The sequence below is a fragment of the Eschscholzia californica genome, unplaced genomic scaffold, assembly GCF_041429995.1.
Source record: "Eschscholzia californica isolate CP2 unplaced genomic scaffold, dmEscCali1.0.p SCAF_1, whole genome shotgun sequence".
Taxonomy (NCBI): Eukaryota; Viridiplantae; Streptophyta; class Magnoliopsida; order Ranunculales; family Papaveraceae; genus Eschscholzia; species Eschscholzia californica.
Genome location: NW_028238198.1, coordinates 6,123,402 through 6,149,138, shown reverse-complemented (window position 1 = coordinate 6,149,138; position 25,737 = coordinate 6,123,402). Strand labels below are relative to the sequence as shown.

General features: G+C 35.5%; 4 pseudogenes across 3 annotated transcripts; all 4 read left to right on the top strand.

Moving 5' to 3' along the window:
- Positions 1–8,014: 8,014 nt before the first annotated feature.
- On the top strand, positions 8,015–9,595 carry LOC147563607 (tetrahydroberberine oxidase pseudogene; annotated as a pseudogene).
- Positions 9,596–12,280: 2,685 nt separating this feature from the next.
- Positions 12,281–14,096, top strand: LOC147563606 (tetrahydroberberine oxidase pseudogene; annotated as a pseudogene). The gene has a single exon (XR_015236568.1). The product of XR_015236568.1 is annotated as a tetrahydroberberine oxidase pseudogene (transcript).
- Positions 14,097–20,248: 6,152 nt separating this feature from the next.
- Positions 20,249–22,004, top strand: LOC147563605 (tetrahydroberberine oxidase pseudogene; annotated as a pseudogene). The gene has a single exon (XR_015236567.1). The product of XR_015236567.1 is annotated as a tetrahydroberberine oxidase pseudogene (transcript).
- Positions 22,005–23,722: 1,718 nt separating this feature from the next.
- On the top strand, positions 23,723–25,527 carry LOC147563604 (tetrahydroberberine oxidase pseudogene; annotated as a pseudogene). Its single transcript, XR_015236565.1, has one exon. The product of XR_015236565.1 is annotated as a tetrahydroberberine oxidase pseudogene (transcript).
- The last annotated feature ends 210 nt before the right edge of the window (positions 25,528–25,737 follow it).

The following is a 25,737-nucleotide window of genomic DNA, read 5'->3' as shown; positions in this document are numbered from 1 at the left end:
TATCTTATTTTGTCAACTTTCTGATGCCATTTCTATTATTCCAAAACATTATACAAAGTGCTAAATGTCATTAAAATCTTTGCAACCATCACAGACATAAGTTATCTTATTTTGTCAACTTTCTGAATAATTACAAATATTCATGTAAACATTACTCAAACTTACTAGGTAACTTTGTAGAATGTTCAGAACATTTTGCAAAATGTTTAAGAAACTATTTCTGCCATTTCATTTTATACCAAAATAATTTTCGAATTGTTTATGTAACAACTAATAATTCTGTGAACACTTGTCTTAGTGCCCACTAGTTTTTCCCTGCAGAATTCTTCAGTAACCCTCTTTCTAGGGCTAGCTCGTTGTATTGTTTCTCCTTTTGTTGATGCTCCTTTTTTTTTGTTCCGGCTTTTCCCATATTTGTAAATTGTTTGCAGAAAAAAATATATTTAGTTTTTGAATTTAATGCTTTAAACAAAAGCCCAAATGTCTTTAAACATAACTGTAAATATATTTAAAACCCCTCGAATGTTTTTCAAATCCCCTAAATGTTTGAAACAGAACCCAAACTGTGTTCAACATGATTTTTTTTCCCGAAACCCTCAAAATGCTTAACGAAGAACAAATTCTTTTTTACCAAGTAAAACACCCAAAAACCATCAACAAACCCCTAAATGTTTGAAACAGAACCCAAAATGTCTTCAACATAACTTTAAATTTATCCCAAAACCCCTAAAATGCTTAATGAAGAACAAAAGTTTTTTTACCAAGTAAAAGACCAAAAAATTATCAACAAAACCTTAATGTTTGAAACCGAATCCCTAATGTCTTCAACATAACTGTAAATGTCTCCAAAAATCCCCAAAATGCTTAACGAAGAACAATAGTTTTTTTACCAAGTAAAACACCCAAAATCATCAACAAACCCCTTAATGTTTGAAACAGAACCCAAAATGTCTTCAACATAACTTTAAATTTTTCCCAAAACCCTTAAGACGCTTAACGAAGAACAAAAGCTTTTTTTACCAAGTAAAACACCCAATAATCATCATGAAGATCCTAAATGTTTGAAACAGAATACCAAATATCTTCAACATAACTGAAAATGTCTCAAATAACCCCCAAAATGCTTAACGAAGAACAATAGCTTTTCTACCAAGTAAAACACCCAAAAATCATCAACAAACCCCTATATGTTTGAAACAGAACCCAAAATGTCTACAACATAACTTTAAATTTTTCCCAAAACCCCCAAAATACTTAATGAAGAATAAAAGTTTTTTTACTAAGTAAAACACACAAAAAATCATCATCAAAACCCTAAATGTTTGAAACAGAATACCAAATGTCTTCAACATAACTGAAAATGTCTCTAAAAACTCCGAAAATGCTTAACGAAGAACAATAGTTTTTTAGTTAATTCCTATATGGCCCCCTACTTTGTGACCAGCTTCCTTTATGGCCCCCTTTTTTTTCGTAAATTCAAATATGGCCCCCCCTTTTCTTAACACCTTCAGTCAACTTTACAGTTAATCTTTTTGTTTCCTTATTTACCCTTCTTATAACAATGATTTCAAAATTCAAAATTGACCCCCTTCTAAATTTGGGTCAATTTCCAACAAATTATAACTACTTTAGAAGAAAGTAGGGGGCCAAAAGAGAATAAATGTAAAAAAAATTAAAAAACACCTCATCTCTCCCTCTCTCTCCTCCATCTCATAGCCTCTCTCCTCCACACCATGTATCTCGCCACCTCATCATCTTCTCCGATGAAGGTCGCCGGCCGACCAAATTTTCCGACGACCTTCAAATTTTTTTTATCTCTCTAATCTCTTTCTCTTTAATCTCTCTAACTACTCTTTCTAATTTTTCTCTCTCTCTCATGTCTCTCTCTCTCTAATTTTTCTCTCTCTCTCATGTCTCTCTCTCTCTAATTTCTCTCTCTCTCATCTCACTATAATTCCGACGAAGGGGAGGAGCCCCTTCGCCGGAATAACCAGACCAAGATCTGGCTTCAACCAGATCTCGGTCTGGCTGGTTGAAATCAGATCCCGGTCTAGTTTCAAATCAGACCGAGTCTGGTTTCACCTTGAAACCAGACCGAGTCTGGTTTCACCTTGAAACCAGACCGAGTCTGGTTTCACCTTGAAACCAGACCTTCAAGGTCTGGTTATTCCGGTGAAGGGGCTCCTCCCTTTCGCCGGAATTATAGAGAGAGAGAGAGAGAGAGAATTGAGAGAGAGAAAGATGGGAGAGAGAGAGAAATGAGAGAGAGATTAGTTAGAGAAAGATAAAAAAAATATTGAAGGTCGCCGGAAAATTTGGCCCGCCGGCGACTGTCATCGGAGAAGATGATGAGGTGGCGAGATACATGATGTGGAGGAGAGAGGCGATGAGATGGAGGAGAGAAAGGGAGAGATGAGGTGTTTTTAAAAAAAATTTATATGTATTCTATTTTGGCCCCCTTAGTTTTTTCTAAAGTAGCTATAAGTTTTTGGAAATTGACCCAAATTTAAAAGGGGGTCAATTTTGAATTTTGAAATCATTCTTATAAGAATGGTGAATATGAAAACAAAAAGATTAACCATAAAAGTTGACTGACGGTGTTAAGAAAAGGGGGCCATATTTGAATTTACGAAAAAAATGGGGTCATAAAGGAAGCGGGTCACAAAGTATGGGGCCATATTGGAATTAACTCTAGTTTTTTTTACCAAGTAAACCACCCAAAAATCATCAACAAAACCTTAAATCTTTGAAAAAGAATCCCAAATGTCTTCAACATAACTGTAAATGTCTCCAAAAACCCCCAAAATGCTTAACGAAGAACAATAGGTTTTTTACCAAGTAAAAGACCCAAAAATCATCAACAAACCCCTAAATGTTTGAAACAGAACCCAAATTGTCTTCAACATAACTTTTAATTTTTTCCAAAACCCCCAAAATGCTTAACGAAGAATAAAAGCTTTTTTACCTAGTAAAACACACAAAAATTGTCATCAAAACCCTAAATGTTTGAAACAGAATAACAAATGTCTTCAAAATGACTGAAAATGTCTCCAAAAATTCTCAAATGCTTAACGCAGAACAATAGCTTTTTTACCAAGTAAAACACCCAAAAATCATCAACAAACCCCTAAATGTTTGAAACACAACCCAAAATGTCTTCAACATAACTTTAAATTTTTCCCAAAACCCCCAAAATGCTTAATGAAGAACAAAAGCTTTTTTTACCAAGTAAAACCCCCCCAAAAATCATCATCAAAATCCTAAATGTTTGAAACTGAATACCAAATGTCTTCAACATAACTTTAAAATTTTCCCGAAACTCCAAAAATGCTTAACTAACAACATCACTGTAATAATCAAGTAAAACACCAAAAAAGCATCAACAAAACCCTAAATGTTTGAAATCAAACCCTAAATGTTTCAACAGAAGCCTAGATTTTGAAACAAAACCCCAAAAAATTAACGAATGTAGAGAGAGAAGAAGAAAGAAAAATGATAGAAGAAGATGATAGAAGTTTGAGATGTTTGGAGCAGATGTTTGAAACAAAACCTTAGATTTTGAAACAAAACCGGTTCGATTTCTGATAGAGGATAAGAAGAAGATGATAGAAGTTTGAGATGTTTGGAGCAGATTACGAATGTAGAGAGAGGGGAAACAATGTTAGAGTGAGAAAGAGTGTTTAGAAATGAAAGAGATGCTTGAGTTTCTGAGTAATGAAGAGAAAGAAAAGAAAAAGTGGGTTTAACGTCACTTTACAGACGTGTCTTTGTTCTCGCGAATATTTTCGAGCGGGAATTGTAGGAGATATATAACAGGTAGGGATATTGTCTTCGGTGGATAGGAAGGTATTTTCATGTTTTGGGTTTTTTTTAGATATTATTCCGGATTGGGTTTGGTCTGGTATTTTGGGCCTTTGAATTTTGCTCTCTTTTCCAAGACACTAATTTCCTAGTACTTTATCATCTACCTCGGTTTAGCACAAATTTATTTAGTATGTTTTGTTGGAAAATTTATCCGTAAATCATAGTCTAATAATGTTTCTAAGAGGATTATGATTAAACTAAATAACATACATGAACATATATATACATAAACTCTGTTAGATTCAACAGATTATAGAAAACATAAGTGGAAGCGTACATTTTGGTCCATATAGTCTTATGTAATTGAGTTGATTGGGTTGATATGATCTTCCATTTGGTTCTTCCTCCCTCGGAGTTTTTCTTTGTGATGAAGGGATATCAAACAAATTATAGAGCTTGAGAAGGATGCCCAAATGGAGACCAGGACCCCTTATAAATAGTTCAAATATTTCCTTTATTTCTAATTTGGCCCCTCATCAAATTAGAAATTACCCAATAGTCTTTAGATGCTTACTCCATGACACTTTGATTCCTTTAGTCAATAGTTAACCTGTTAGATCACCGTTTGACTTGACCGTACTTTAAGATAGCCATACACACACTTTTACATATGTGAGCCCACATATGTTGGATTTTTCCAACATGTTTCATCTGTTTTTGGTACTAACAGAAGTTCAAACTTACATAAAGTACATAACTGTTCATTTTGTTCTCTTTCGGTAATTTTCGATCTTCATTTTCATCTGATCAGGATAATGTAGAAGACGCGTGTGAGTGCAGAACCACACAAGATTATGAACCTTTGAATTTCTTTGATTGGTTAGTAGATGTGTATTAGTTGTGTGTATTTTTTATCAACAGTAGTTGAAGATTTAGAATTGCTCTTATATCTAACATTTGTTAAACTCTATTAATCGTGTTTGTTTGGTCAGATCATTTTTGTTGTCAAATTGTAATGTCAATCCTAAAGGGAAAAATGCACATCTTCACATATTGTTCAAAAATACTGTTCGTGCCCTAGGGGCACGGGTTATACCCTTGTTATTTTAACAACTCTGGTAGAGATGCATATAATGTAGACAGAAATCCACAATAAAAAAACGTGATTGACAGTTGAGATTTTTAGCGCACTTATATAGAGAAAGAACAAGTTAAAGAGAGACCAGAGTTCGAATTCAACACATTTCGAATTGCAAAAACAAAAAGGCCGCCGGTCAGACAGACTCAACCCACATACTGTTGGAAATTAGTAATTTGTAATTTCCTATGTAACTCTTTGTATTGGGAGAAATATTTTGATGGAGTCTTCTCTAAAGTAGAAATATCTAGAGAAGTTTGACTAAAAAGATTAGTCCAAAAATTATATTAACTCTTTGTAAGTCCCAATGTGGAATTCTCTAGTCTTTACTAGTATGCTCTATCTTTAGTATAAATAGAGATAAGATGTGGGAGAAGAAGCATAGGAAGCACAAGAGAAGCAAATTAGAGATTGAATTGAAGAACTTATAAAGTAAGTTGTAAGAGTTGAAGGAGCTCTGTACGGGCTTCTAGCCCGTACATCTCAAAATTTTAATATAGTTAAATATAATATTATATGTCTAAATTTATTATAAATCTTATCTAGATATTTTCTCCCAAATATCGTCCCCTACAAGTGGTATCAGAGCCGAAGGTTCAATGTTGAGTCCTACACAAATATTCATCCAAGGTTAATTGGAAATTGAAAAATGGGTGTTGGTGTATCTCCATATTAGAAAGGAAGAAAGAAGGAGGAAAATGCAACGGAAAAAAGGCGATGAATTCCTCACTATTGGCAAACAAAAACACTTAATGTATAGTATTCCCACAAAGAAGAAAAAAGAAACAAAGAGAGATCAAGGAAAAAAGTGACTACCTAAAGAAAGGGTTTGTCCACCTGGTGGTGTGAATGAGAGAATCTCTTAAGAAAGGGAGACTGAAAAATTAGCAAAAAATATCAACAAAAAGAAGACCCAAAAAGCAGGGTTGAGTTAAAGCAATTAAATTCAGAACCTCTGAATCCAAGTGATCAAGTTCAATAGGTTGTGAAGAGCCTCTGAATCTAAAATTGATCAAGCTCGTATCAACAAAAAAAAAAAAGTAAAGCATCTGCATGAAAATACGACCAAAGTTGTCGTTTGAGCACACCAGTTGGGAAACGAAAAGTGAGATATTAATTCTTTTTATGGAGATTATGGAGAAAAAATAGTGATTCTTAATTCCTTCAAGGATGTCCTAAGGAAGATATTACAAAAGTCTTATTGCTCATTTAAAAATATGCTTCCAGCTGCAACGAGCAAATGCAAACAATATTGAGTTAACAGTTTTGATCTGAAATGAAATCAGAAGGAGAAAACCATCATCCAAAGAAGATTATTGCAGAAAATGGTGCTACAAGACTTTTCAAAAATTCAAGAACTCGATAAAAATTACAAATTAAGAAGGGGTGTTGGAAATTAGTAATTTGTAATTTCCTATGTAACTCTTTGTATTGGGAGAAATATTTTGATGGAGTCTTCTCTAAAGTAGAAATATCTAGAGAAGTTTGACTAAAAAGATTAGTCCAAAAATTATATTAACTCTTTGTAAGTCCCAATGTGGAATTCTCTAGTCTTTACTAGTATGCTCTATCTTTAGTATAAATAGAGATAAGATGTGGGAGAAGAAGCATAGGAAGCACAAGAGAAGCAAATTAGAGATTGAATTGAAGAACTTATAAAGTAAGTTGTAAGAGCCGAAGGAGCTCTGTACGGGCTTCTAGCCCGTTCATCTCCAAATTTTAAGATAGTTAAATATATTACTATATGTCTAAATTTATTATAAGTCTTATCTAAATATTTTCTCTCATATATCGTCTCCTACACATACCTTATGCTGGTTGTGAAATATGTCTTTCTGTGAGGTATGTGATTTATTGATGGGCCAATCCCCTAACTCAAAAAAGTGGACACATCAAAGTCAAGAAGTTAGAGGATCTGTTATTACTTTCTAACTTTTATATGCAAGAAAATACATGTAAACAGCCGTTACAGTAGAAGATCAGAAATCAAAAGTGTGGGAACCCTAATTTTTTTAATGAATCATGTTGAGTTTTATACCTAATATGTGAAAAAGTGCTTTGACTCTAATGGAAAAACTATTAAATACTATGAAGAAATCAACTAGTTTGATTTTTAAGTTTACTTTTCTTTAGTACATGTTAAGAAAACTATTATAATCTTGCAGCCAACTATTCTTTTTAGTATATAATTTAGCTCATAACTCTAACCATTTGGTCGTAGAGTGTTGATGAAGTTTGTCGATCGGATTGATCTACACACAACTTATAATTATTCGTATTAGAGAAACAATTAACGAACTATAAAAGATTAATATATTGCCCCCAATTAGCTGACTCGGAATTTTGCTCCTAACATGAGGGAGTTCTTACTAGCTCACCCAAAAGGCTTCGACATTCTTAGCCACAGCGATCTTCACCTGTAGCCCACTTTCTGACATTTGAAGTAACGAGGGATCAAGTATGGTCCCTCATATGTGCGACTCACACGTGTGGTTCCTTTCACACCATTTCCACCACTCGCTTAGGATTGAGCATCTTCACTCGGATACCAACAACTAGTAATGCTTCTAGCCTAACTTTTAGGTGTTAGAGAGTCCGCGTGAGAGTGGCACACCGGCGGACATATGGGAGACCACATGTCCGGACCCTCAGCTATAGGTAAAGGTTCCAATACTTCGCCAAGTCAAGGCCTTGTGGGTGAGCTTGTCAGAATTTACATAAGTTAACAGATGGCCGTGCTGTGACGGTTAATTAGGGACAGTATCAGATACGTCACCATTGGACCCCGATTAGCTTATACTGCAGTTTCATACATAATTAATCGATTTTACAAAATTTTATTATTTTCTTTGCATCCCATCTTCATTATTTGAAAAGAAGAAAAAAGATCCAACTCTTGATCATAACAGTTAGTTGTTAGGATTTTTCAACATATAGAGACTACAGTTGGAAAGATGCATAATGCATGTACTTAGAATATATGTATATCTTTCATTCCTTGAAGGATTATAAATAGCCAAACTCTGATCATATATTTGAATCATCAAACAAGAACACAAGAAAGAAACCATTATGGGGTTCTCAATACTTTTACTTTTTCTACTTTCTTTCTTTATGTTCTTGATTACTTGTTCAATTTCAAGTACAATTGAGGATAACTTCATACAATGCCTTTCCCTCCAAAACACAACCCTTCCAATTCCAATTCACACACAAAATAGTTCTTCATTTACACCAATCCTTTTATCTTCTGCTCGAAACCTTCGATTCGTAACACCCCAAAATCCTAAACCTCTCCTTATAATTCTACCTTCAGATGAATCCCACATTCAAGCTTCTGTTATTTGTTGTAGAAAACAAGGTATAGACCTAAAAATTCGAAGCGGAGGTCATGACGTAGAAGGTCTATCTTATGTGTCTGATAATCCATTTATAATAGCCGATTTGATTAATTTTCGAACCATTAACATTAACTTACAAGATAATACTGCATGGGTTCAAGCCGGTGCAAATCTTGGAGAAGTTTATTACGAAATTTCTGAAAAGAGCAAGACATTAGGTTTCCCGGCCGGGTTTTGCCCTACTGTGGGTGTTGGTGGACATTTTAGTGGTGGTGGGTTCGGTACTCTCGTACGAAAATATGGCCTTGCAGCTGATCAAGTCATTGATGCTCGCTTAGTTAACGCGGATGGCCAAATTCTTGATAGAAAGTCAATGGGTGAAGATCTATTTTGGGCGATACGGGGTGGAGGAGGTTCAAGTTTTGCAGCTATAACTTCATGGAAAATCAATTTAGTTCCTGTTACACCTATTGTGACAGTTGCTACAATTGATAGAACACTAGAACAAGGAGCAACGAACCTTGTTCAAAAATGGCAATTCATTGCTGATAAAGTCACTAAAGATCTCTATATCGGTGTCACAATTGCAGTTGTTAGTACTTCTACACAAACCACACAAAGAACAGTACAAGTATCATTTTCTTTCATGTTTCTTGGACGAGTCGATGAACTTCTTCGACTAATGCAATTTAGCTTCCCAGAGCTAGGTTTGGCACGAAATGACACTACCGAAATGAGTTGGGTCGAAACTCACGCCTACTTTTATTCTCGCGGAAGACCTGTTAGAGAAGTTTTACTAGACAGAGATGATCCTCAAACTAAGATCTTCCTCAAGGTCAAAAGTGATTATGTAAGGATACCAATATCATCAATGGCTTTGGAAGGAATATGGAAAAAGTTGTTAGAAGGTAATGAGTTTCCGACGATGCTATGGACTCCAATGGGTGGAAGAATGAATGAGATACCAGAGTTCCAAATTCCGTACCCACATCGAGTAGGAAACATATACAATATTTTGTACGTTGTGGGCTGGATAGACGATAAAGAATCAGACCAACATATAAGATGGTTAAGAAGTTTCTATGATTACATGACTCCGTACGTATCGATGTTTCCAAGAAGCTCGTACATTAATTATAAGGATCTTGACCTAGGTAGCAATGCAAATGGTGTGTTTAGCTACCTAAATGGAAGGAATTGGGGTACTAAATATTTTAAAGGCAACTACGAGCGACTAGTAAACGTGAAGACTAAAGTTGATCCTGGTAATTTCTTCAAGAATAAACAAAGTATTCCGCCTGTTATTCGCTAGGTTTCTTATGGCATTTTTAATAAAAATAAAGAGCCCAACTAAGTTTAGAGGCAATACCCTAAATCTATTACTCATGCACATTGTATTGGCTTTGTGGAGAAATTGATGAGTAATAAAAACTCCATTAATGGTTTAATGTCTTATTTAACTTCTAGTTTATTAGTGTTTTCTGAAAATGAGACTCTGCTAGAAAAAGTGGATCAAAATCAGGTCATCTGCTATGAAGTTTGGCTCACTTTATCAGGCAGTGTACGAAGGCCGGTTGTTTTCAGATTTTGTATTCTTTGATAAGTCTTAAGTAGTCTCTATTAGTGTTACCTCGCGCGATTTGGGCCTTAGAACTTGCAAAGTAGATAAGAGAATTCTTCACCGAGGACTCATTGTTGGTAATGGGCCCCTTCCCACATGAAAGTTACTGCTAAAGGCGCCTTCGAACAACCAAATTTGTGAAGTGTGTATAAAACTTCCAAAGCAGATTTGCGAGCTGGTTTTCAACGAGAATTAAGCCAACGGGACATAACAATCTCCATCATTAAATCAAATGATAAAACCCAAAATAAACGTGTAAAAATTAGATTAACAAAGAGAGGTGCTATTTGGTCCAAAAAATAGAGTCGACCACAATGTTAGCCGAAGGTGGCTGTGGTCAGCATCCATTGGACATGTTATTTCTCTTTCTACATGGTATGTCCAATGGGTGCCGCCTACATCACCTTTCGTCCTGTAGTCGGCCTCATTTTCGAGTTGAATAGCATTTTTCATAAAAAAAAATGAAAACTTTGATACAAAAAACCCAAGAGTCCAATCCTCGTCTAACTTAGTCTAGAGTGTTTATCTTGATCAAATGTTCATCTTTGTCTAGAGTACTGATTACGATTAGGAATAATATTTTCGACCGCATTAGCTATGACAGTTTATCTAACAATATTTTAACATTGAGAAATAGTTTTGCTACAATATTTTCTTACCTATCTATATAGTAACAAATAGTTGAGCGTAGTGCGAGTGACAAAAGTAGCCACTACAAAAAGCGGGCTAATTGTGACGGACTTTTTCCGACGGACATCAAGGAGTGGTCGCAAATATGCTAGAAATAAATGGAAAACAAAATCCCAGATGGAATATGAAAATTAGGGTTGACTATTCACCAGAGGAACCAGACTTCGTGGTCAATGATCCAGATTTTCTGGTTAAATTAGTTTTCGAATGGAATACAAGCCAATTATTTCAGGTTGATCATGTTATGGTATTCAATGCTTTAGGCTTAATGTTCATTAATATGCTTCCATCTCGACGTTATTGTTTCCAGTTGATATCCTATTTAATAGTTTAGGGCTGACTTTCTCCAACAAAAATCTTTTTAGTTTTTTTTTTGTTGAGAGAAAATCTTTTTAGTTTGGGTTGTCTTATTCTGTATATTTATCACAAGTTTATTCTACTTGATAAATTCTTCTTAATTTCTAAAATTAACGGTTGATTTTACTCGACGGTTTTTACTCATTCTGAAATTTCTCAGTTAAAAAATAGAAAGAATTTATTACGTACTCAAAGTTGTTGTCTAAACGTCAATGACTTATATTGCAGGAAATGACTTACATAATTGATTGACTAACAGACATTTAGGTTACTACGTCAAAACAAATAAGTCATTCAACAATTAATTTCGTAACTTCCCACTTCAATGAAATTGTCATTAGGTAAATAAGTGTAAACTTTTTGTTTCCCTATGAATCTCTCCTTGCTTAATAAGAAATTCAAGATCGCCACGTCTGTACTGTATAGTTGGATTAGGAAATTACTACGTCTGTAGCATTTATTATATTTGCATTCAAATGGGGGACAAGCTGGCTCGATAAAAAAAATGGTGCTTCAGTTCAATCTTGAAGACCGTGGTTTACATTAAGAATTCAAACTCTTAAAGTAACCAAGAGGTTATGGGTTCAAGTCCTAAAGAGCGCAGTTTACATTAAGAAGTCTGCGTCTATGCTATCCTCATGACATATTAATCACATTATTATATGTAATAATGTTATATTGACAGTTATTTGTTAATTCTATCTTTTGACATGACTTGGGGAATTTCAGCTCGCTGCTAATTCGTTTGAGATGGAAGTCGACAAACTTAATATAGTATTAGTACTAAACGAACACATTATGAATTCAAGAGTCACATGCATGAGCTCTAATTCACTTCATGTACAATAAGATATGTGTTTTGGTCAATGAACAATGCCGCACCTAAGGGGATCTCAGAGTACAGCCACACCTCTAAGGAGTTCCTTTGGTATGTCGGGTCATTTCATAGTTTTTTGTCCTCTCGGAAAAAAATATATATCAGAGTTAGGTAATTTACGATCTCATCAAAAAAAAAAAAAGGTAAATTACGCTTACTACCTATTGGTTTACTTGGAACACTAGAGTTAGATCAATACGTGATAAATGCAACAATCTTATATGCTTTATTTCAACTTATAACAATAGGATATGTTTTTGGAGGGTCGTCTAAGACTAGTCACATCTCTAAAGAGTTTTTTCTTATTTTAATGATCTGTTTGTGCAGAAACAAAATGACTATAAAAATCATGACCATAACTTGTTTTTTTAAAAAAAAAAAAATTAAAAAGGAGGCGGTTTATTTGACTATAAATAGACAATCTTCAAATCAAACTTGAAACAAGCAAAGGGAAGAGATGGGGATCTCATCAAAAGCATCTGCAATATTGGTCTCAATTTTCCCTTACCTTTTGCTCTCAACTTCTTTAGTCATTTCAGCTGTACTTCATGAGGACTTCATTCAGTGCCTTTCCCACCAAATACAAACTTCCAATCCAATCCCTGTTTACACCCCAAACACTGCCAACTATTCTGAAATTTTGAGATCTTCTGCAAGAAACCTAAGATTCTTGCAACCAACTTCTCCAAAACCCTTATCAATCATTACACCTACCCATGAATCCCAAGTTCAAGCAGCTGTTATTTGCTCTAGGAAACATGGTTTCGATTTAAGAGTTCGAAGCGGAGGTCATGATGTTGAAGGGCTTTCTTATATATCAGATAATCCATTTGTCATTCTTGACATGGTAAATTATCGAAATATCGATGTTAATCTTGAAGATAATACTGCTTGGGTTCAAGGTGGTGCTACTGTTGGCGAACTTTATTATGCAGTAGCAAGTAAAAGCCAAACCCTAGGTTTCTCGGCGGGGTTTTGCCCTACTGTGGGTGTTGGTGGACATTTTAGTGGTGGTGGGTTTGGTACAATGGTACGAAAATATGGCCTTGCAGCTGATCAAGTCATTGATGCTCAAATAGTTAATGCTGATGGAAAAATTCTTAACAAAGAAACGATGGGAGAAGAACTCTTTTGGGCTATTAGAGGTGGAGGAGCGTGGAGTTTCGGAGTTGTTCTCGCATGGAAAGTCAAGTTAGTTCCCGTTCCACCTGTTGTGACCGTTGCCATAGTCGACAGAACCTTAGAGCAAGGTGCAACAAAGCTTGTCGATAAGTGGCAATATCTTGCTGATAAAATCGATGTAGACCTCTATATCGGGCTCACGTTTACTTTGGTTAATCCTAGCGTAACGGGGAAGAAAACAGTGAAAGCTGAGTTCTCTTTCATGTATCTTGGAGGTGTGAACAAACTACTCGAGATAATGGAGTCTACCTTTCCAGAGTTAGGTTTGACACTTAATGACACCACCGAAATGAGATGGGTTGAATCTCATATCTTCTTTTACGCTCGTGGAAGTCCTTCAGAACTTTTAGTAGATAGAGATCCTATAAGAAAGAGTTTCCTTAGAGTGAAATCTGATTATGTAAAGGAACCAATACCGGAAAGTGGATTGGAAGGGTTGTGGAGAAGATTTATGGAAGGAGAAGAACGAGTAGCGACAATGTTATGGACTCCTTTTGGTGGAAGAATGAACGAAATTTCGGAGTTTGAAAGTCCTTACCCACATAGAGCTGGAAATATTTACAATATTATGTATGGAGCAAATTGGGTACAAGAAAGTGAATCAAAATTGCAGATAGATTGGATTCAAAAGTTGTATAGTTATATGACTCCGTACGTTTCTAAGTCCCCTAGAACTGCATATCTCAACTACAACGATCTTGATTTGGGAAAAAATACAAACGTAAATGGTTTCTTCAACTACTTGAATGCGAGGATATGGGGAACTAAATACTTTAAGGGTAATTTCGAAAGATTAGTGAAAGTGAAGAATATGGTTGATCCCGAAAACTTTTTTAGGAACAAACAAAGTATTCCACCTTTTGCTTTCAAATAAATATAAGGATGAGGGAAAGAAGGGTTAAAATGTTGTAATTGAGACTACTAATGTGTGTTAGAGGTAGTTTCAAAATTATAATGCTTAGTGAAGATGTAATCTCTAGAACTTAACTTCGGCGTTTTATGTTAAACTGCTATCAACTAGTGAAATAAATTAGGTTTTCGGGATGGTTAGCCTCCTTAGCTACCACCCTGCTTTTCTTTGATCAATGAAACTATTTTGCCTACTCTAAAAAAAATGAAACAAATTAGGTTTTCGGGAGTTTGAACGTGATAAGGATATACATTCAAACTCAAATCCAAATCCTGGCACTTAAATTTATTGTCTTCTCTCAAAACCGACTTACAAGGGAAGGATTGTCCAAGGCTTAGTTACTTCTCATAATACGGCCCTTCAACGCCAATGCCCGAGACTTGTCACGCACTCTCCCTCCAACTAAAGTTATGAAACTGCGGTCATCTTTTAAACCCTAGCTTGATATCATGTTAGAGCCAAGACCATACTCTCCTTGAAAACCATCTTGGGAGGAAAGAATTACCTAAGACTTGATTTTACAAATTCTAATGCTAGGAGGTTTGGGATAATGCAACTTTAAGCCAGTAAATAATCAAGTGTAAGAAGACACCTATCAAATGTCCTCTCTTATCAAATATTATTAGCTCCTTTAAGCAAGTAAACATGCTATGTTAAATAATCATGTGTACAAGACACCTAAAAAAAATTTAAATATGAGAAAAGTTGTCGATTGTTAAGTTGGTGGTCATCCAACTCAAGACTAATTGGAAATGAGTGAACAAGATCTAGACATGATAGTTGACAGTGAAGGTATTAGAAGTGTAAACAGAGTGTTACAATTACAAAGAATAATGTAAGAGATGGTGTAACTAAAGTGTAAATGAGAGATAGACTGAGGTGCCTATAGATATAACGAAATAATAACCATAACTAACTTTTCTAACAAACTAGTTAGTTATGGTTATAACCGAATGAATCTCTCTCTCTCTCTCTCTCTCTCTCTATAACAGAATTGTAAAGCTTATAAGAAGCTAAGAACTTCAATAATGAATCATATATCTTTTTGAGTGATTTAGAGAACTATTTCATTTTCTCTCTAGCTTTTATCATGGTATAAGAGCCAGTGATTTTTTTTTTCTATTCTTCTTATTCCTCAAATTCCTCTTTCTCTCACTAGAAAGTGTGAATTCCTTCTTCTTTGATCTCTAATGGCCTCTCAATCTTCACAATCGGTTTCATCTCCAAACTTGTCTTCACCAAATACTTCCATATCAAATATTGCGAGTTTTGTTTCTGAAAAGCTTGATGGATCAAATTTCTTAATTTGGAAAGATCAATTCGAAGCTATTTTGATCAGTACTGATCTATTTGGTTTTGTTGATGGCTCTATTGTTCCTCCAGCAAAATCAATTGTTGATAATCATATCGAAATTCCAAATCCTCTTTATCTCCAATGGAGGAAAACTGATAATTTCGTTAAATCATGTATGAAACTCATTCGATCTCTGCTGATGTTCTAGGTCTTCAAACCTCTAGAGAAATTTGGAGGTATCTTGAGCTCAATTATATTGAAGAGTATGAAGCAAAGATAGCTTCACTTCGAGAACAAATTCAACATCTTAAAAGAGGTGATTCTTCTGCAACCGATTATCTTCGAAAGGTAAAAGCTTTATCTGATTCATTAGTAGCTGTTAATGAAAGATTATCTGATAAGGAACTTAGTCGTATTGTTCTCAAAGGTCTAGGAAAGGAGTATAGTCCTTTTGTCATTGCTATTCATAATAGAGAAGCTCCTATTTCCTTTGCTGAACTTAGAACTCGAATTATTCACCATGAACAATGGATGAAGACTCAATCTCATGATGATGAACCTTCTGCTTATTATGTAAAGAATCTTCCTCCAAAATATGGTGTAAGACCTTATAATTCCAATCGATCTATCCAATCTAATCAACCTAGTAGGAATTATTATCATGGAGATCAAGGTAAACCTTCTTCTTCTCAGAATAATAGAGCATCTTCCTCTTTTAGTCAAAATTTAGGAGAATCAACCTCTGAATTTGACTTCTCTACTGTGCCTTGTGGCATATGTAAGAGATGGGGGCATTTTGCCTCCAAATGTAGATACAGGTATGCTCCTGATGACTCCATCAAGAGTACACAAAGTAAAACTGATATAAATCAATCTCAAAGAAGATTTTCACAGCAATTCAAGCCTAACAAGGGTAACTTTGCTGGAATCCATCTGTATGAAAGTACAAAAGAATGTAAAAATGACAAAAGGGAAAAATGTTCTCCAACAGAGGAGGAATTATGTGAGTCATATTTTGACTATAATTCAGATGAGCTTTCTACTGAAGAGGCTAATATGGTAGTCATATTACCTTCAAATGACTTGATTTCTAATGAAGTTCTTAACACTGTCATTGAAAAAGTGTGGCTGGCTGATACTGGTGCCACAAGCCATATGACAAATGATCCTACTACTATCATTGATCAGCAAGTCTATAAGGGATCAGATTCTGTAATGGAGGGAAATGGTCTGTCCATCTCTATTGCTGCTATAGGTAATGCTCAAATCCATACTCAAAACTACAATTTTGATTTGTTCAATGTGCTATATGTCCCCAACCTCAAGAGGAATCTTCTATCTATTTTAAAGTTCACATATGATAATCAATGTTCACTGAAATTTACACCATGGGGCTATCAAATTAGGGACTTATGGTCTGATGATGTTTTAAATGAGGGGTTAGTAAGAAATCATCTATATCCTATCACATTTGGGATACAAGAAGATGATTCTCAATGTGCCTATGTAGTTTCTTTAGCTGCTCCATTTTCAGTTTGGCACACTAGATTAGGTCATACCTCAGATATTATTATTCATCTTCTCTCAAGAAACAAGTTGATTTCAGTACAAGATAAGCCTTCTAAGAATCTTTGCCATCCTTGCTCATTAGCTAAAAGTAAATTACTACCTTTTCCTAACTCAGAGAGCTATACTGAATCTCCCATGTATCTAATTCATTGTGATATTTGGGGTCCTTCTCCTGAGGTTAGTGTTGATGGTGAAAAGTATTTTATCTTGTTTCTAGATGATTTCAGTAGGTTTCTTTGGATTTACCCTCTGAAATATAAGTCTGACAGTCTCAAATACTTCAAATTATTCAAGACTACTAATGAGAATCTCTTCTCAACTTCTATTAAGTATTTCCAAAGTGATGGTGCTTTGGAATTGACTAAGGGTGATTTCAAAGCTTACTTGGATCAATGTGGTATTCTTCCTAGAAGTTCTTGTCCTTATACTCCTCAGCAAAATGGAAGAGCTGAAAGGAGAAACAGGCAAATTACTGAAATGGGCAATTCATTATTATTTCAATCTAATCTACCAAAATGCTATTGGTTTAAGGCATTTTCAGCTGTTGTCTTCACCATCAACAGACTTCTTCAAAGTAAGTCTCCTTATGAGATATTGTTCAATAAACCTCCTGATTATTCTCTTTTGAAAACCTTTGGTTCCTTGTGTTATCCACATTTAGGAGCTATTAGGCAAGACAAACTTAGTCCAAAGTCTTCTAGGTGTGCCTTCATTGGATATAGCTCTTCTCACAAAGGCTATAAGTGTTTAGACTTAGAGTCTCATAAGATATATATCTCAAGGAATGTAGTCTTTGAAGAAACTACATTTCCATTTGCTGAGTCTGCCATTTCTAGCTCTACTTCTGAAAATCCACCTATTACTTTACAATTGCCTTTAGCATCTATACCTTCAAATACTTCAAATAGTCCAATAATTGAAGAGTCACCACAGCTTAGCACCTCTGCTACTGAATCTTCTGCACCTGAACCAAGTCACAGAATGATTACTAGATTAAGAAATGGAATCTCTAAACCCAAAAGCATTCCTGATTACATTTCTCATTTATCAATTAGACATCCAATTTCTCAGTCCTTTCTTACCCTATTACTTCATCATAAGGAACCCTCTACTTACAAAGAGGCTGCTTCTGATCCAAAATGGGTAAATGCCATGAAAGAGGAGTTTCAAGCTTTACAAAGAAATGGAACTTGGTCACTTGTTCCTCCTGATTCCTCTATGAATCTATTGGGTTGTAAGTGGGTGTTTAAAGTAAAATACAAGTCTGATGGTTCAGTTGAAAGGTATAAAGCTAGATTGGTTGCCAAGGGTTATCATCAAAAGGATGGTTTAGACTACTCTGAAACTTTTAGTCCAGTAGTGAAAGCTGCTACTATAAGGACTGTTCTAAATGTGGCTGTCTCTAATGGATGGAAAATACAACAATTAGATGTTTCAAATGCCTTTTTGCATGGTCTTCTTCAAGAAAATGTGTTCATGACCCAACCCCAAGGCTTTATTGATTCAGAATATCCTTCTTATGTCTGCCATCTTCATAAGAGCTTATATGGATTGAAAAAAGCTACTAGAGCTTGGTTTCAAAGATTTGGTTCTTTTTTGCTCTCACTTGGGTTTAAGAGGAGTGTTCATGATCATTCCATGTCCATACAAACTACTTCTTCTGCTATGATGGTACTGCTTCTTTATGTTGATGACATAATTCTGACTGGTAGCAGTGATACTCATATGACTTCTCTTATAAACACTCTTACCAAAGAGTTTGCTATGAAAGTGTTGGGACCTCTTCACTTCTTTTTGGGAATTGAGGTAGCTACATCATCTTCTTCTGCCCTATTCCTTACACAAAAGAAGTATGCTCTTGGATTACTTAAAAAAGCTGATTTGCTAGATTGTAAACCAAGTACTACACTAGTAACAAGTGGGAATCGACTCTCAGCATCTGATGGCATCATTGTCTCTGATCCTACTTTTTACAGAAGCATTATAGGTGGTCTTCAATACCTCACCATGACAAGGCCAGACTTAGCCTATGCTGTGAACTATGCTGCTCAGTGCATGCAAGCACCTAGGTCTTCTCATGTTCAACTCATGAAGAAAATTCTTAGATATGTAAAAGGAACCATTGATTGTGGGATTACAATTACACCTGGTGATGTTTCCAAACTAAGGTGTTATTCAGATTCAGATTGGGATGGCTGCCCTGATTCAAGAAGATCTACAAGTGGGTTATGTGTTGTACTTGGTCAATCTCTTGTCTCTTGGTGTTCTAAGAAACAACCAACTGTTGCTAAGTCTTCAACTGTTGCTTATTGTGATAATTTGGGGGCAAAGAACATAGCTGCTAATCCTATATGTCATGCTAGAACTAAGCACATTGAAGTTGATTACCATTTTGTGAGAGATTTAGTTGCTTCAGGCCAGCTTGAAATTAGGCATATTCCCTCCTCTTTGGAGCAGCCTGTAGATTTGCTTACTAAAGGACTATCTAAGGAGCTCTTTATCTCTCTTCGAAACAAGTTAATGGTCCTGTTCGACCCATCAACTTGAGGGGCCATGACAGTGAAGGTATTAGAAGTGTAAACAGAGTGTTACAATTACAAAGAATAATGTAAGAGATGGTGTAACTAAAGTGTAAATGAGAGATAGACTGAGGTGCCTATAGATATAACGAAATAATAACCATAACTAACTATTCTAACAAACTAGTTAGTTATGGTTATAACCGAATGAATCTCTCTCTCTCTCTCTCTATAACAGAATTGTAAAGCTTATAAGAAGCTAAGAACTTCAATAATGAATCATATATCTTTTTGAGTGATTTAGAGAACTATTTCATTTTCTCTCTAGCTTTTATCAATAGTCTTGGTTGCTAGATAGCCTTTCTCCTATGCGGGACTATTCTCACATCGATATGGTGATTCTACTAAAACTCAATCAAGAATGAAGGAACTCCACTTTCTTAGTTGAAAGAGACAAACCAGCCACATACAGAAACAGGGCAAATTTTCTACAATTAAAACACAAACAAAATAAGGACAATGGAACTCTGTTTGGCCATAATCTCGATTGAATCACGACCGAGGTACGTGGCTGGACAGGATGAGAGCTCTATGTATCTAAAACCTGTCCGGTCACATACGCCTGTAGGGATTCAGCAGGGATTGTGGTCGCAGAAACTATCAGCCTTGAATAAGTAAACGCAGTTATTTATAATATTCAATCCATTTATTTCTAATCATGCATTGTTCAAACGTCTTTAACTTATTTTTTATGGTTCAAAATGGTTTATCATGTCATTTCTCAATTAATATACTTCAAAGTCTAAACTACATATTAGAATACTAATCGAAATTCGATCACGTAACGTGAAAGGAAATAAATTAAGATTATGTATCAAATTAAATATATAATTACGCGGTTAGCATTGGATTATAAATAGATACTACTTAACCACACCTTAAACACAGAAATATTTAGAAATCATGGGGATGCTCTCAGGATTTACCATACATCCAATCTTTATCTCTGTCCTTGTATTCTCAACTTCTTGGGTCATCTCAACTTCAGTTCATGAAAACTTTATTCATTGCCTTTCCCATCAACAATCTTCAAATCCAATCCCTATTCACACCCCTAACACTACTAGTTATGTAACAATTTTGAGATCCTCAGCAAGAAACCTCAGATTTTTGCAGCCAACTTCACCGAAACCACTATTTATTATTACACCTTCTCATGAATCCCATGTTCAAGCAGCTGTTATTTGCTCAAGAAAACTCGGATTAGACCTTAAAGTCCGAAGCGGAGGCCATGACCTTGAAGGTCTTTCGTATGTATCTGATTATCCATTCATTATCGTTGACTTAGTCAATTACCGAAAGGTTAAAGTTAACCTAAAAGATAAAACTGCTTGGGTTCAAGCTGGTGCTACTCTCGGCGAAGTTTATTATGCAGTTGGGAATTCAAGCAAGACCCTTGGCTTCCCGGCCGGGTTTTGCCCTACTGTGGGAGTTGGTGGACATTTTAGTGGAGGTGGGTTCGGTTCATTGGTCCGAAAATACGGCCTTGCTGCTGATCAAGTTATAGATGCTCGCTTTATTAATGTTGATGGCAAAATTCTTGACAAAAGAACAATGGGTAAAGGACTATTTTGGGCTATTAGAGGTGGGGGAGCATCAAGCTTTGGAGTTGTTCTCTCATGGAAAGTCAAGTTAGTTCCTGTTCCACCTGTTGTGACCGTCGCTATAGTGGATCGAACATTAGAACAAGGTGCGACAAACCTTGTTCATAAGTGGCAATATATTGCAGATAAAATCGACATAAATCTCTATATTGGACTCACATTTACTCTAGTTAATTCTAGCATTGTGAGTGAAAAAACAGTGCAAGCTGAATTCTCCTTCTTGTATCTTGGAGGTGTCGAAAAACTACTAAAACTAATGGAAGCTAACTTCCCAGAGTTAGGTTTGAAGCGTAATGACACCACCGAAATGAGTTGGGTTGAATCTCATGTCTACTTTTACGCACGTGGTAGTCCTTTAGAACTATTATTGGATAGAGATCCTATTAGGAAAAGCTTTTTCAAAATAAAGAATGATTATGTAAAGGAACCAATATCGAAAGACGGATTGGAAGGATTATGGAAAATATTTAAGGAAGGGGGAGCTTTAGCGAACATGTTATGGATTCCTTTCGGTGGAAGGATGAACGAGATTCCAGAGTATGAAATTCCTTACCCACACAGAGCCGGAAATATTTACAATCTTATGTACGGAGCGAATTGGCTACAAGAAAGTGATTCAAGAAAGGAGATTGGTTGGACTAGAAAATTATACAATTACATGACGCCATATGTCTCTAAGTTCCCAAGAACTGCATATCTCAACTACAAGGATCTTGACCTTGGAGTAAATAAGTATAACAAAAATGGTTCATTCAGTTACGTAAATGCGAAGATTTGGGGAAATAAATACTTTAAGCTTAATTTCAAGCGATTAGTACATGTGAAAAGCGTAGTTGATCCGGGGAATTTTTTCAAGAACAAGCAAAGCATTCCACCTTATACTTCATGAAATGAAAAAGTTAAACCCGATATTTCAAATGACATGTTCGTGTGATATTCTTCTTCTATAATCCTGTGTGGGTATTGAATTGTAAGATGATGTTTTCCTAGATTGATTCTTGATTTGTTGTATAATAAAATGATTAAAGCTTGAGAAAATTGTTTCATCTTATTTTCTTTTTGTGCAATTCGTTTTGTTATCTATTAGTAGGTGCATTTTATAGTGGAAATGTTAGAAAACCAGTGTCCTCCGTGTTAAGTTTGTGGTCATCCAACTCAAAACCAATCGGCAATGAGTGGAGAGGACCTATACTTTATATTCTTGATTGCTAGTTACCCATTCTCCCATGTGAGACTATTCTCACACTCCGCCCGTTCTTAGACACGTCTACTTGTTATATGATGTGACCGTAAAGAAGAAACTACTTGACCCATATTTGGACGTGTCAAAACCAACGTTCCAGAGTACAACTGCGATCTTACCAAAAAAAAAATACATTGATCTTGATCTTCTCTCCTTTTTCCTCCAGAACTGTGTCAGCTGAGGAACCATAGGGGGGTTCTTCTTCATAAAATTTCTCAAAAGCTTTGAGTAATCTCATTGACGTTGCCACAATCTCCACCATTCTCTATATCGCAGTCTTCAATTGCCTTATCTAGCCACCAAGTTGATATTTCGCATGCTTTCCTTCGACGAAGATGTTCTTCACGTCCAGCCACCAAGCCTTGTTGACCAAATAAACCTCTTTTTTATAGACCGTAAGACTCGAAATCTAGTCTCTCTATTAAACATACAAATATATTACCACCAAGTCAAAGACTCGAAATCTAGTCTCTCTATTAAAAATACAAATATATTACCACCAAGACAAAATTAGTTTGACATTGACCTAATAATCTTAACCATGGTTCACAAAGAATAGGAAAGGGTAAACGGATTTCTTGATGGCCACCCTTTCAAAAAAAAATAAATTATTCTGTTCTTAGTTACACCCACTCTTGTGCCTACTAACTAAATCTGACTTGTTAACAACCAATCAAAAGCCATTAATCAACAACTAGGTTTTGTGTTTTCAACTGTTTGACTTTCTTTAAGTATAAATCTATCTTCTTAGTTCATCCCTCTCCAACTACCATGGACTAATTCAAAAATCTGTTATAAGTGTTTTTTGTTAATTATTATTATGATTTGTTTGGAATGAGATTACCAAACAAAACCTAAATTATACCTGAAAATAGATATCGTGTTAATACGAAAGATTAAACTATTGAATTAAGGTATCTCAGTTATAATATCATTTGAACTATTCTTAATCTACAAAAATGGGGTTCATCCCCAATTCTTTAAAATTCTACCTAATTTTTTAATCAAATCCATGTTCCTTTCATGCACCACTTTACAACTACACATTTAGACTAATTTTTCGACAACATTGAAATTTAATGTTCAAACTTAAAGCTATTATTGTTACAAACGAAAAATAAAAATGAGTCGTAGAACGCGTTATTTTTCTTTAGACCTAATTATTGAGTACTGTTTTGCGGGGACATGACTATTGATGGCTAGATGAGCCAGGAGCCAAGGGACGGTAATGGGCCTAACTCGATAAACATTTCATCGAGGTATGAATTTTGTTGAGTATTGATTTGTCTATTAGGGGGTTGAATTGCTTAGTTATTTAGTGTTTTCTTTGTATAAATATGAAAGTGTCTCTACACCCACATCGTATCGAACCAACCACTCCCCAAAGAGTTTCTTTCAATAGTTGGGTGATCTAACTCTTCAAAATGAAATTCAAAGTCCTAATATATCATAAAATAATGGAAAATTCATACATATTATCAAACTATAAATAGACATAAATGAAACCCAATCTTCCAAACCAAAACAAAGTAGTAAAAAAACAAATCAGATTAAAGATATGAAGATCTCACCAAGATCATCTGCAGTATTGATCTCTGTCCTTTCTTTCCTTGTCTTCTCAACTTGTTATTCTGAAACTACTACAAGTTCAATTGGTAACAACTTCATTCAATGTCTTTCTCTCCAACTTCCATCCATCCCAGTCCCCATTTACACTCCTACTAGTCCAAATTACACCACTGTTTTCCGATCCTCAGCACGAAACCTCAGATTTTTAACACCTAGTTCGCCGAAACCTGAAGTTATACTTACACCTACCCATGAGATTCATATTCAAGCAGCTGTTATTTGCTCCAAGAAAAATGGTTTAGACTTAAAAGTTCGAAGCGGTGGTCATGACGTTGAAGGACTGTCTTATGTATCTGATAGTCCATATGTACTTGTCGACTTGGTTAATTTTCGAAATGTTACTATTAACCTAGAAGATAACACTGCATGGATTCAATCTGGCGCTACCCTTGGTGAAGTTTATTATAGGATTGGTGAGAAGAGTAAGACTTTAGGGTTTCCGGCCGGGTTTTGCCCTACTGTTGGTGTTGGTGGACATCTAAGTGGAGGTGGAATAGGGGCCTTGGTGAGAAAATATGGTCTTGCATCTGATCAAGTCATTGATGCTCTAATCGTTAACGTTAATGGCGAAATCCTTAACAGAGAGACCATGGGAGAAGACCTATTTTGGGCTATTAGAGGAGGAGGAGCTTCAAGTTTTGCTGTTATTCTCTCATGGAAAGTCAAGTTAGTTCCTGTTCCACCCACTGTGACTGTTGCCACTGTCAACCGAGTCGTCGACCAAGGTGCAACTAGTCTAGTAACAAAATGGCAATATATTGCCGATAAAATCGATAAAGACCTCTATATAGGTATCACATTATCTGTAGTTAATTCTACTCAACAAGTAGGTGCGAAAACAGTTCAAGCTCAATTCTCTTTATTTTTCCTTGGAGGAGTTGATAAACTCTTAGAACTAATGGAATTTACTTTTCCTGAGTTGGGTTTGACACGAAATGACACGAAAGAGATGAGTTGGGTCGAATCTCATGTCTACTTTTACGCGCCTGGAAGTCCTTTAGAAATGCTATTAGATCGAGATCCTGTAACAAAGAGCTTCCTCAAAATAAAAACGGATTATGTTACTCAACCAATACCAGAGATTGGATTAGAAGAAATGTGGAAAAGATATATTGAAGGACAATCATTATCGCCAATGATGGTATGGACTCCACTGGGTGGAAAAATGAATGAAATTTTGGAATTCGAAAGTCCTTACCCGCATAGAGCAGGTAACATTTACAATATCTTGTATATCGCGAATTGGCAACAAGAAAGTGATTCTGAAAAACAAATAGATTGGATTCGAAAGTTCTACGATTTGATGGCTTCTTATGTTTCGAAATTCCCAAGATCTGCTTACATAAACTACAAGGATCTTGACTTGGGTGTCAACAACATGAATGGTATATTTAGTTACTTTACTGGAAAGAATTGGGGATATAAATATTTTAAGCTCAACTTCGAAAGATTAGTACTTGTGAAGAATACAGTCGATCCTAGTAATTTCTTCAAGAACAAACAGACCATTCCATCACTTACTACATAAGGATTATATTAAATTATCGTATAGATGATTCCTTGAGTTTTACGGATATTAGTTTGACGATTATCTATTTATATTTGTTTTAATATCTAGTAATTCTTTCTTTCCTATTGTAATTCACTTTGAATTGATTTGAAATTATTAATAGATATGGATTTACTCTATTTCATTTTTATATTTGTATCTTATGCATTTACTTGTGTCCTCAAGGAAACACCAAAATCTACACCATAGACTCGACTGCCCAAATTAGAAAGCAATTGGTGGTGTGGGGCCAATTGGGTGTCTGACTAACAGTGGTCGACCCTAGGCCCTTGGGCAGGAAGAGGGTTGCACGCGCCTGGGTACGAGGGATACGAAAGGGTGGATATCAG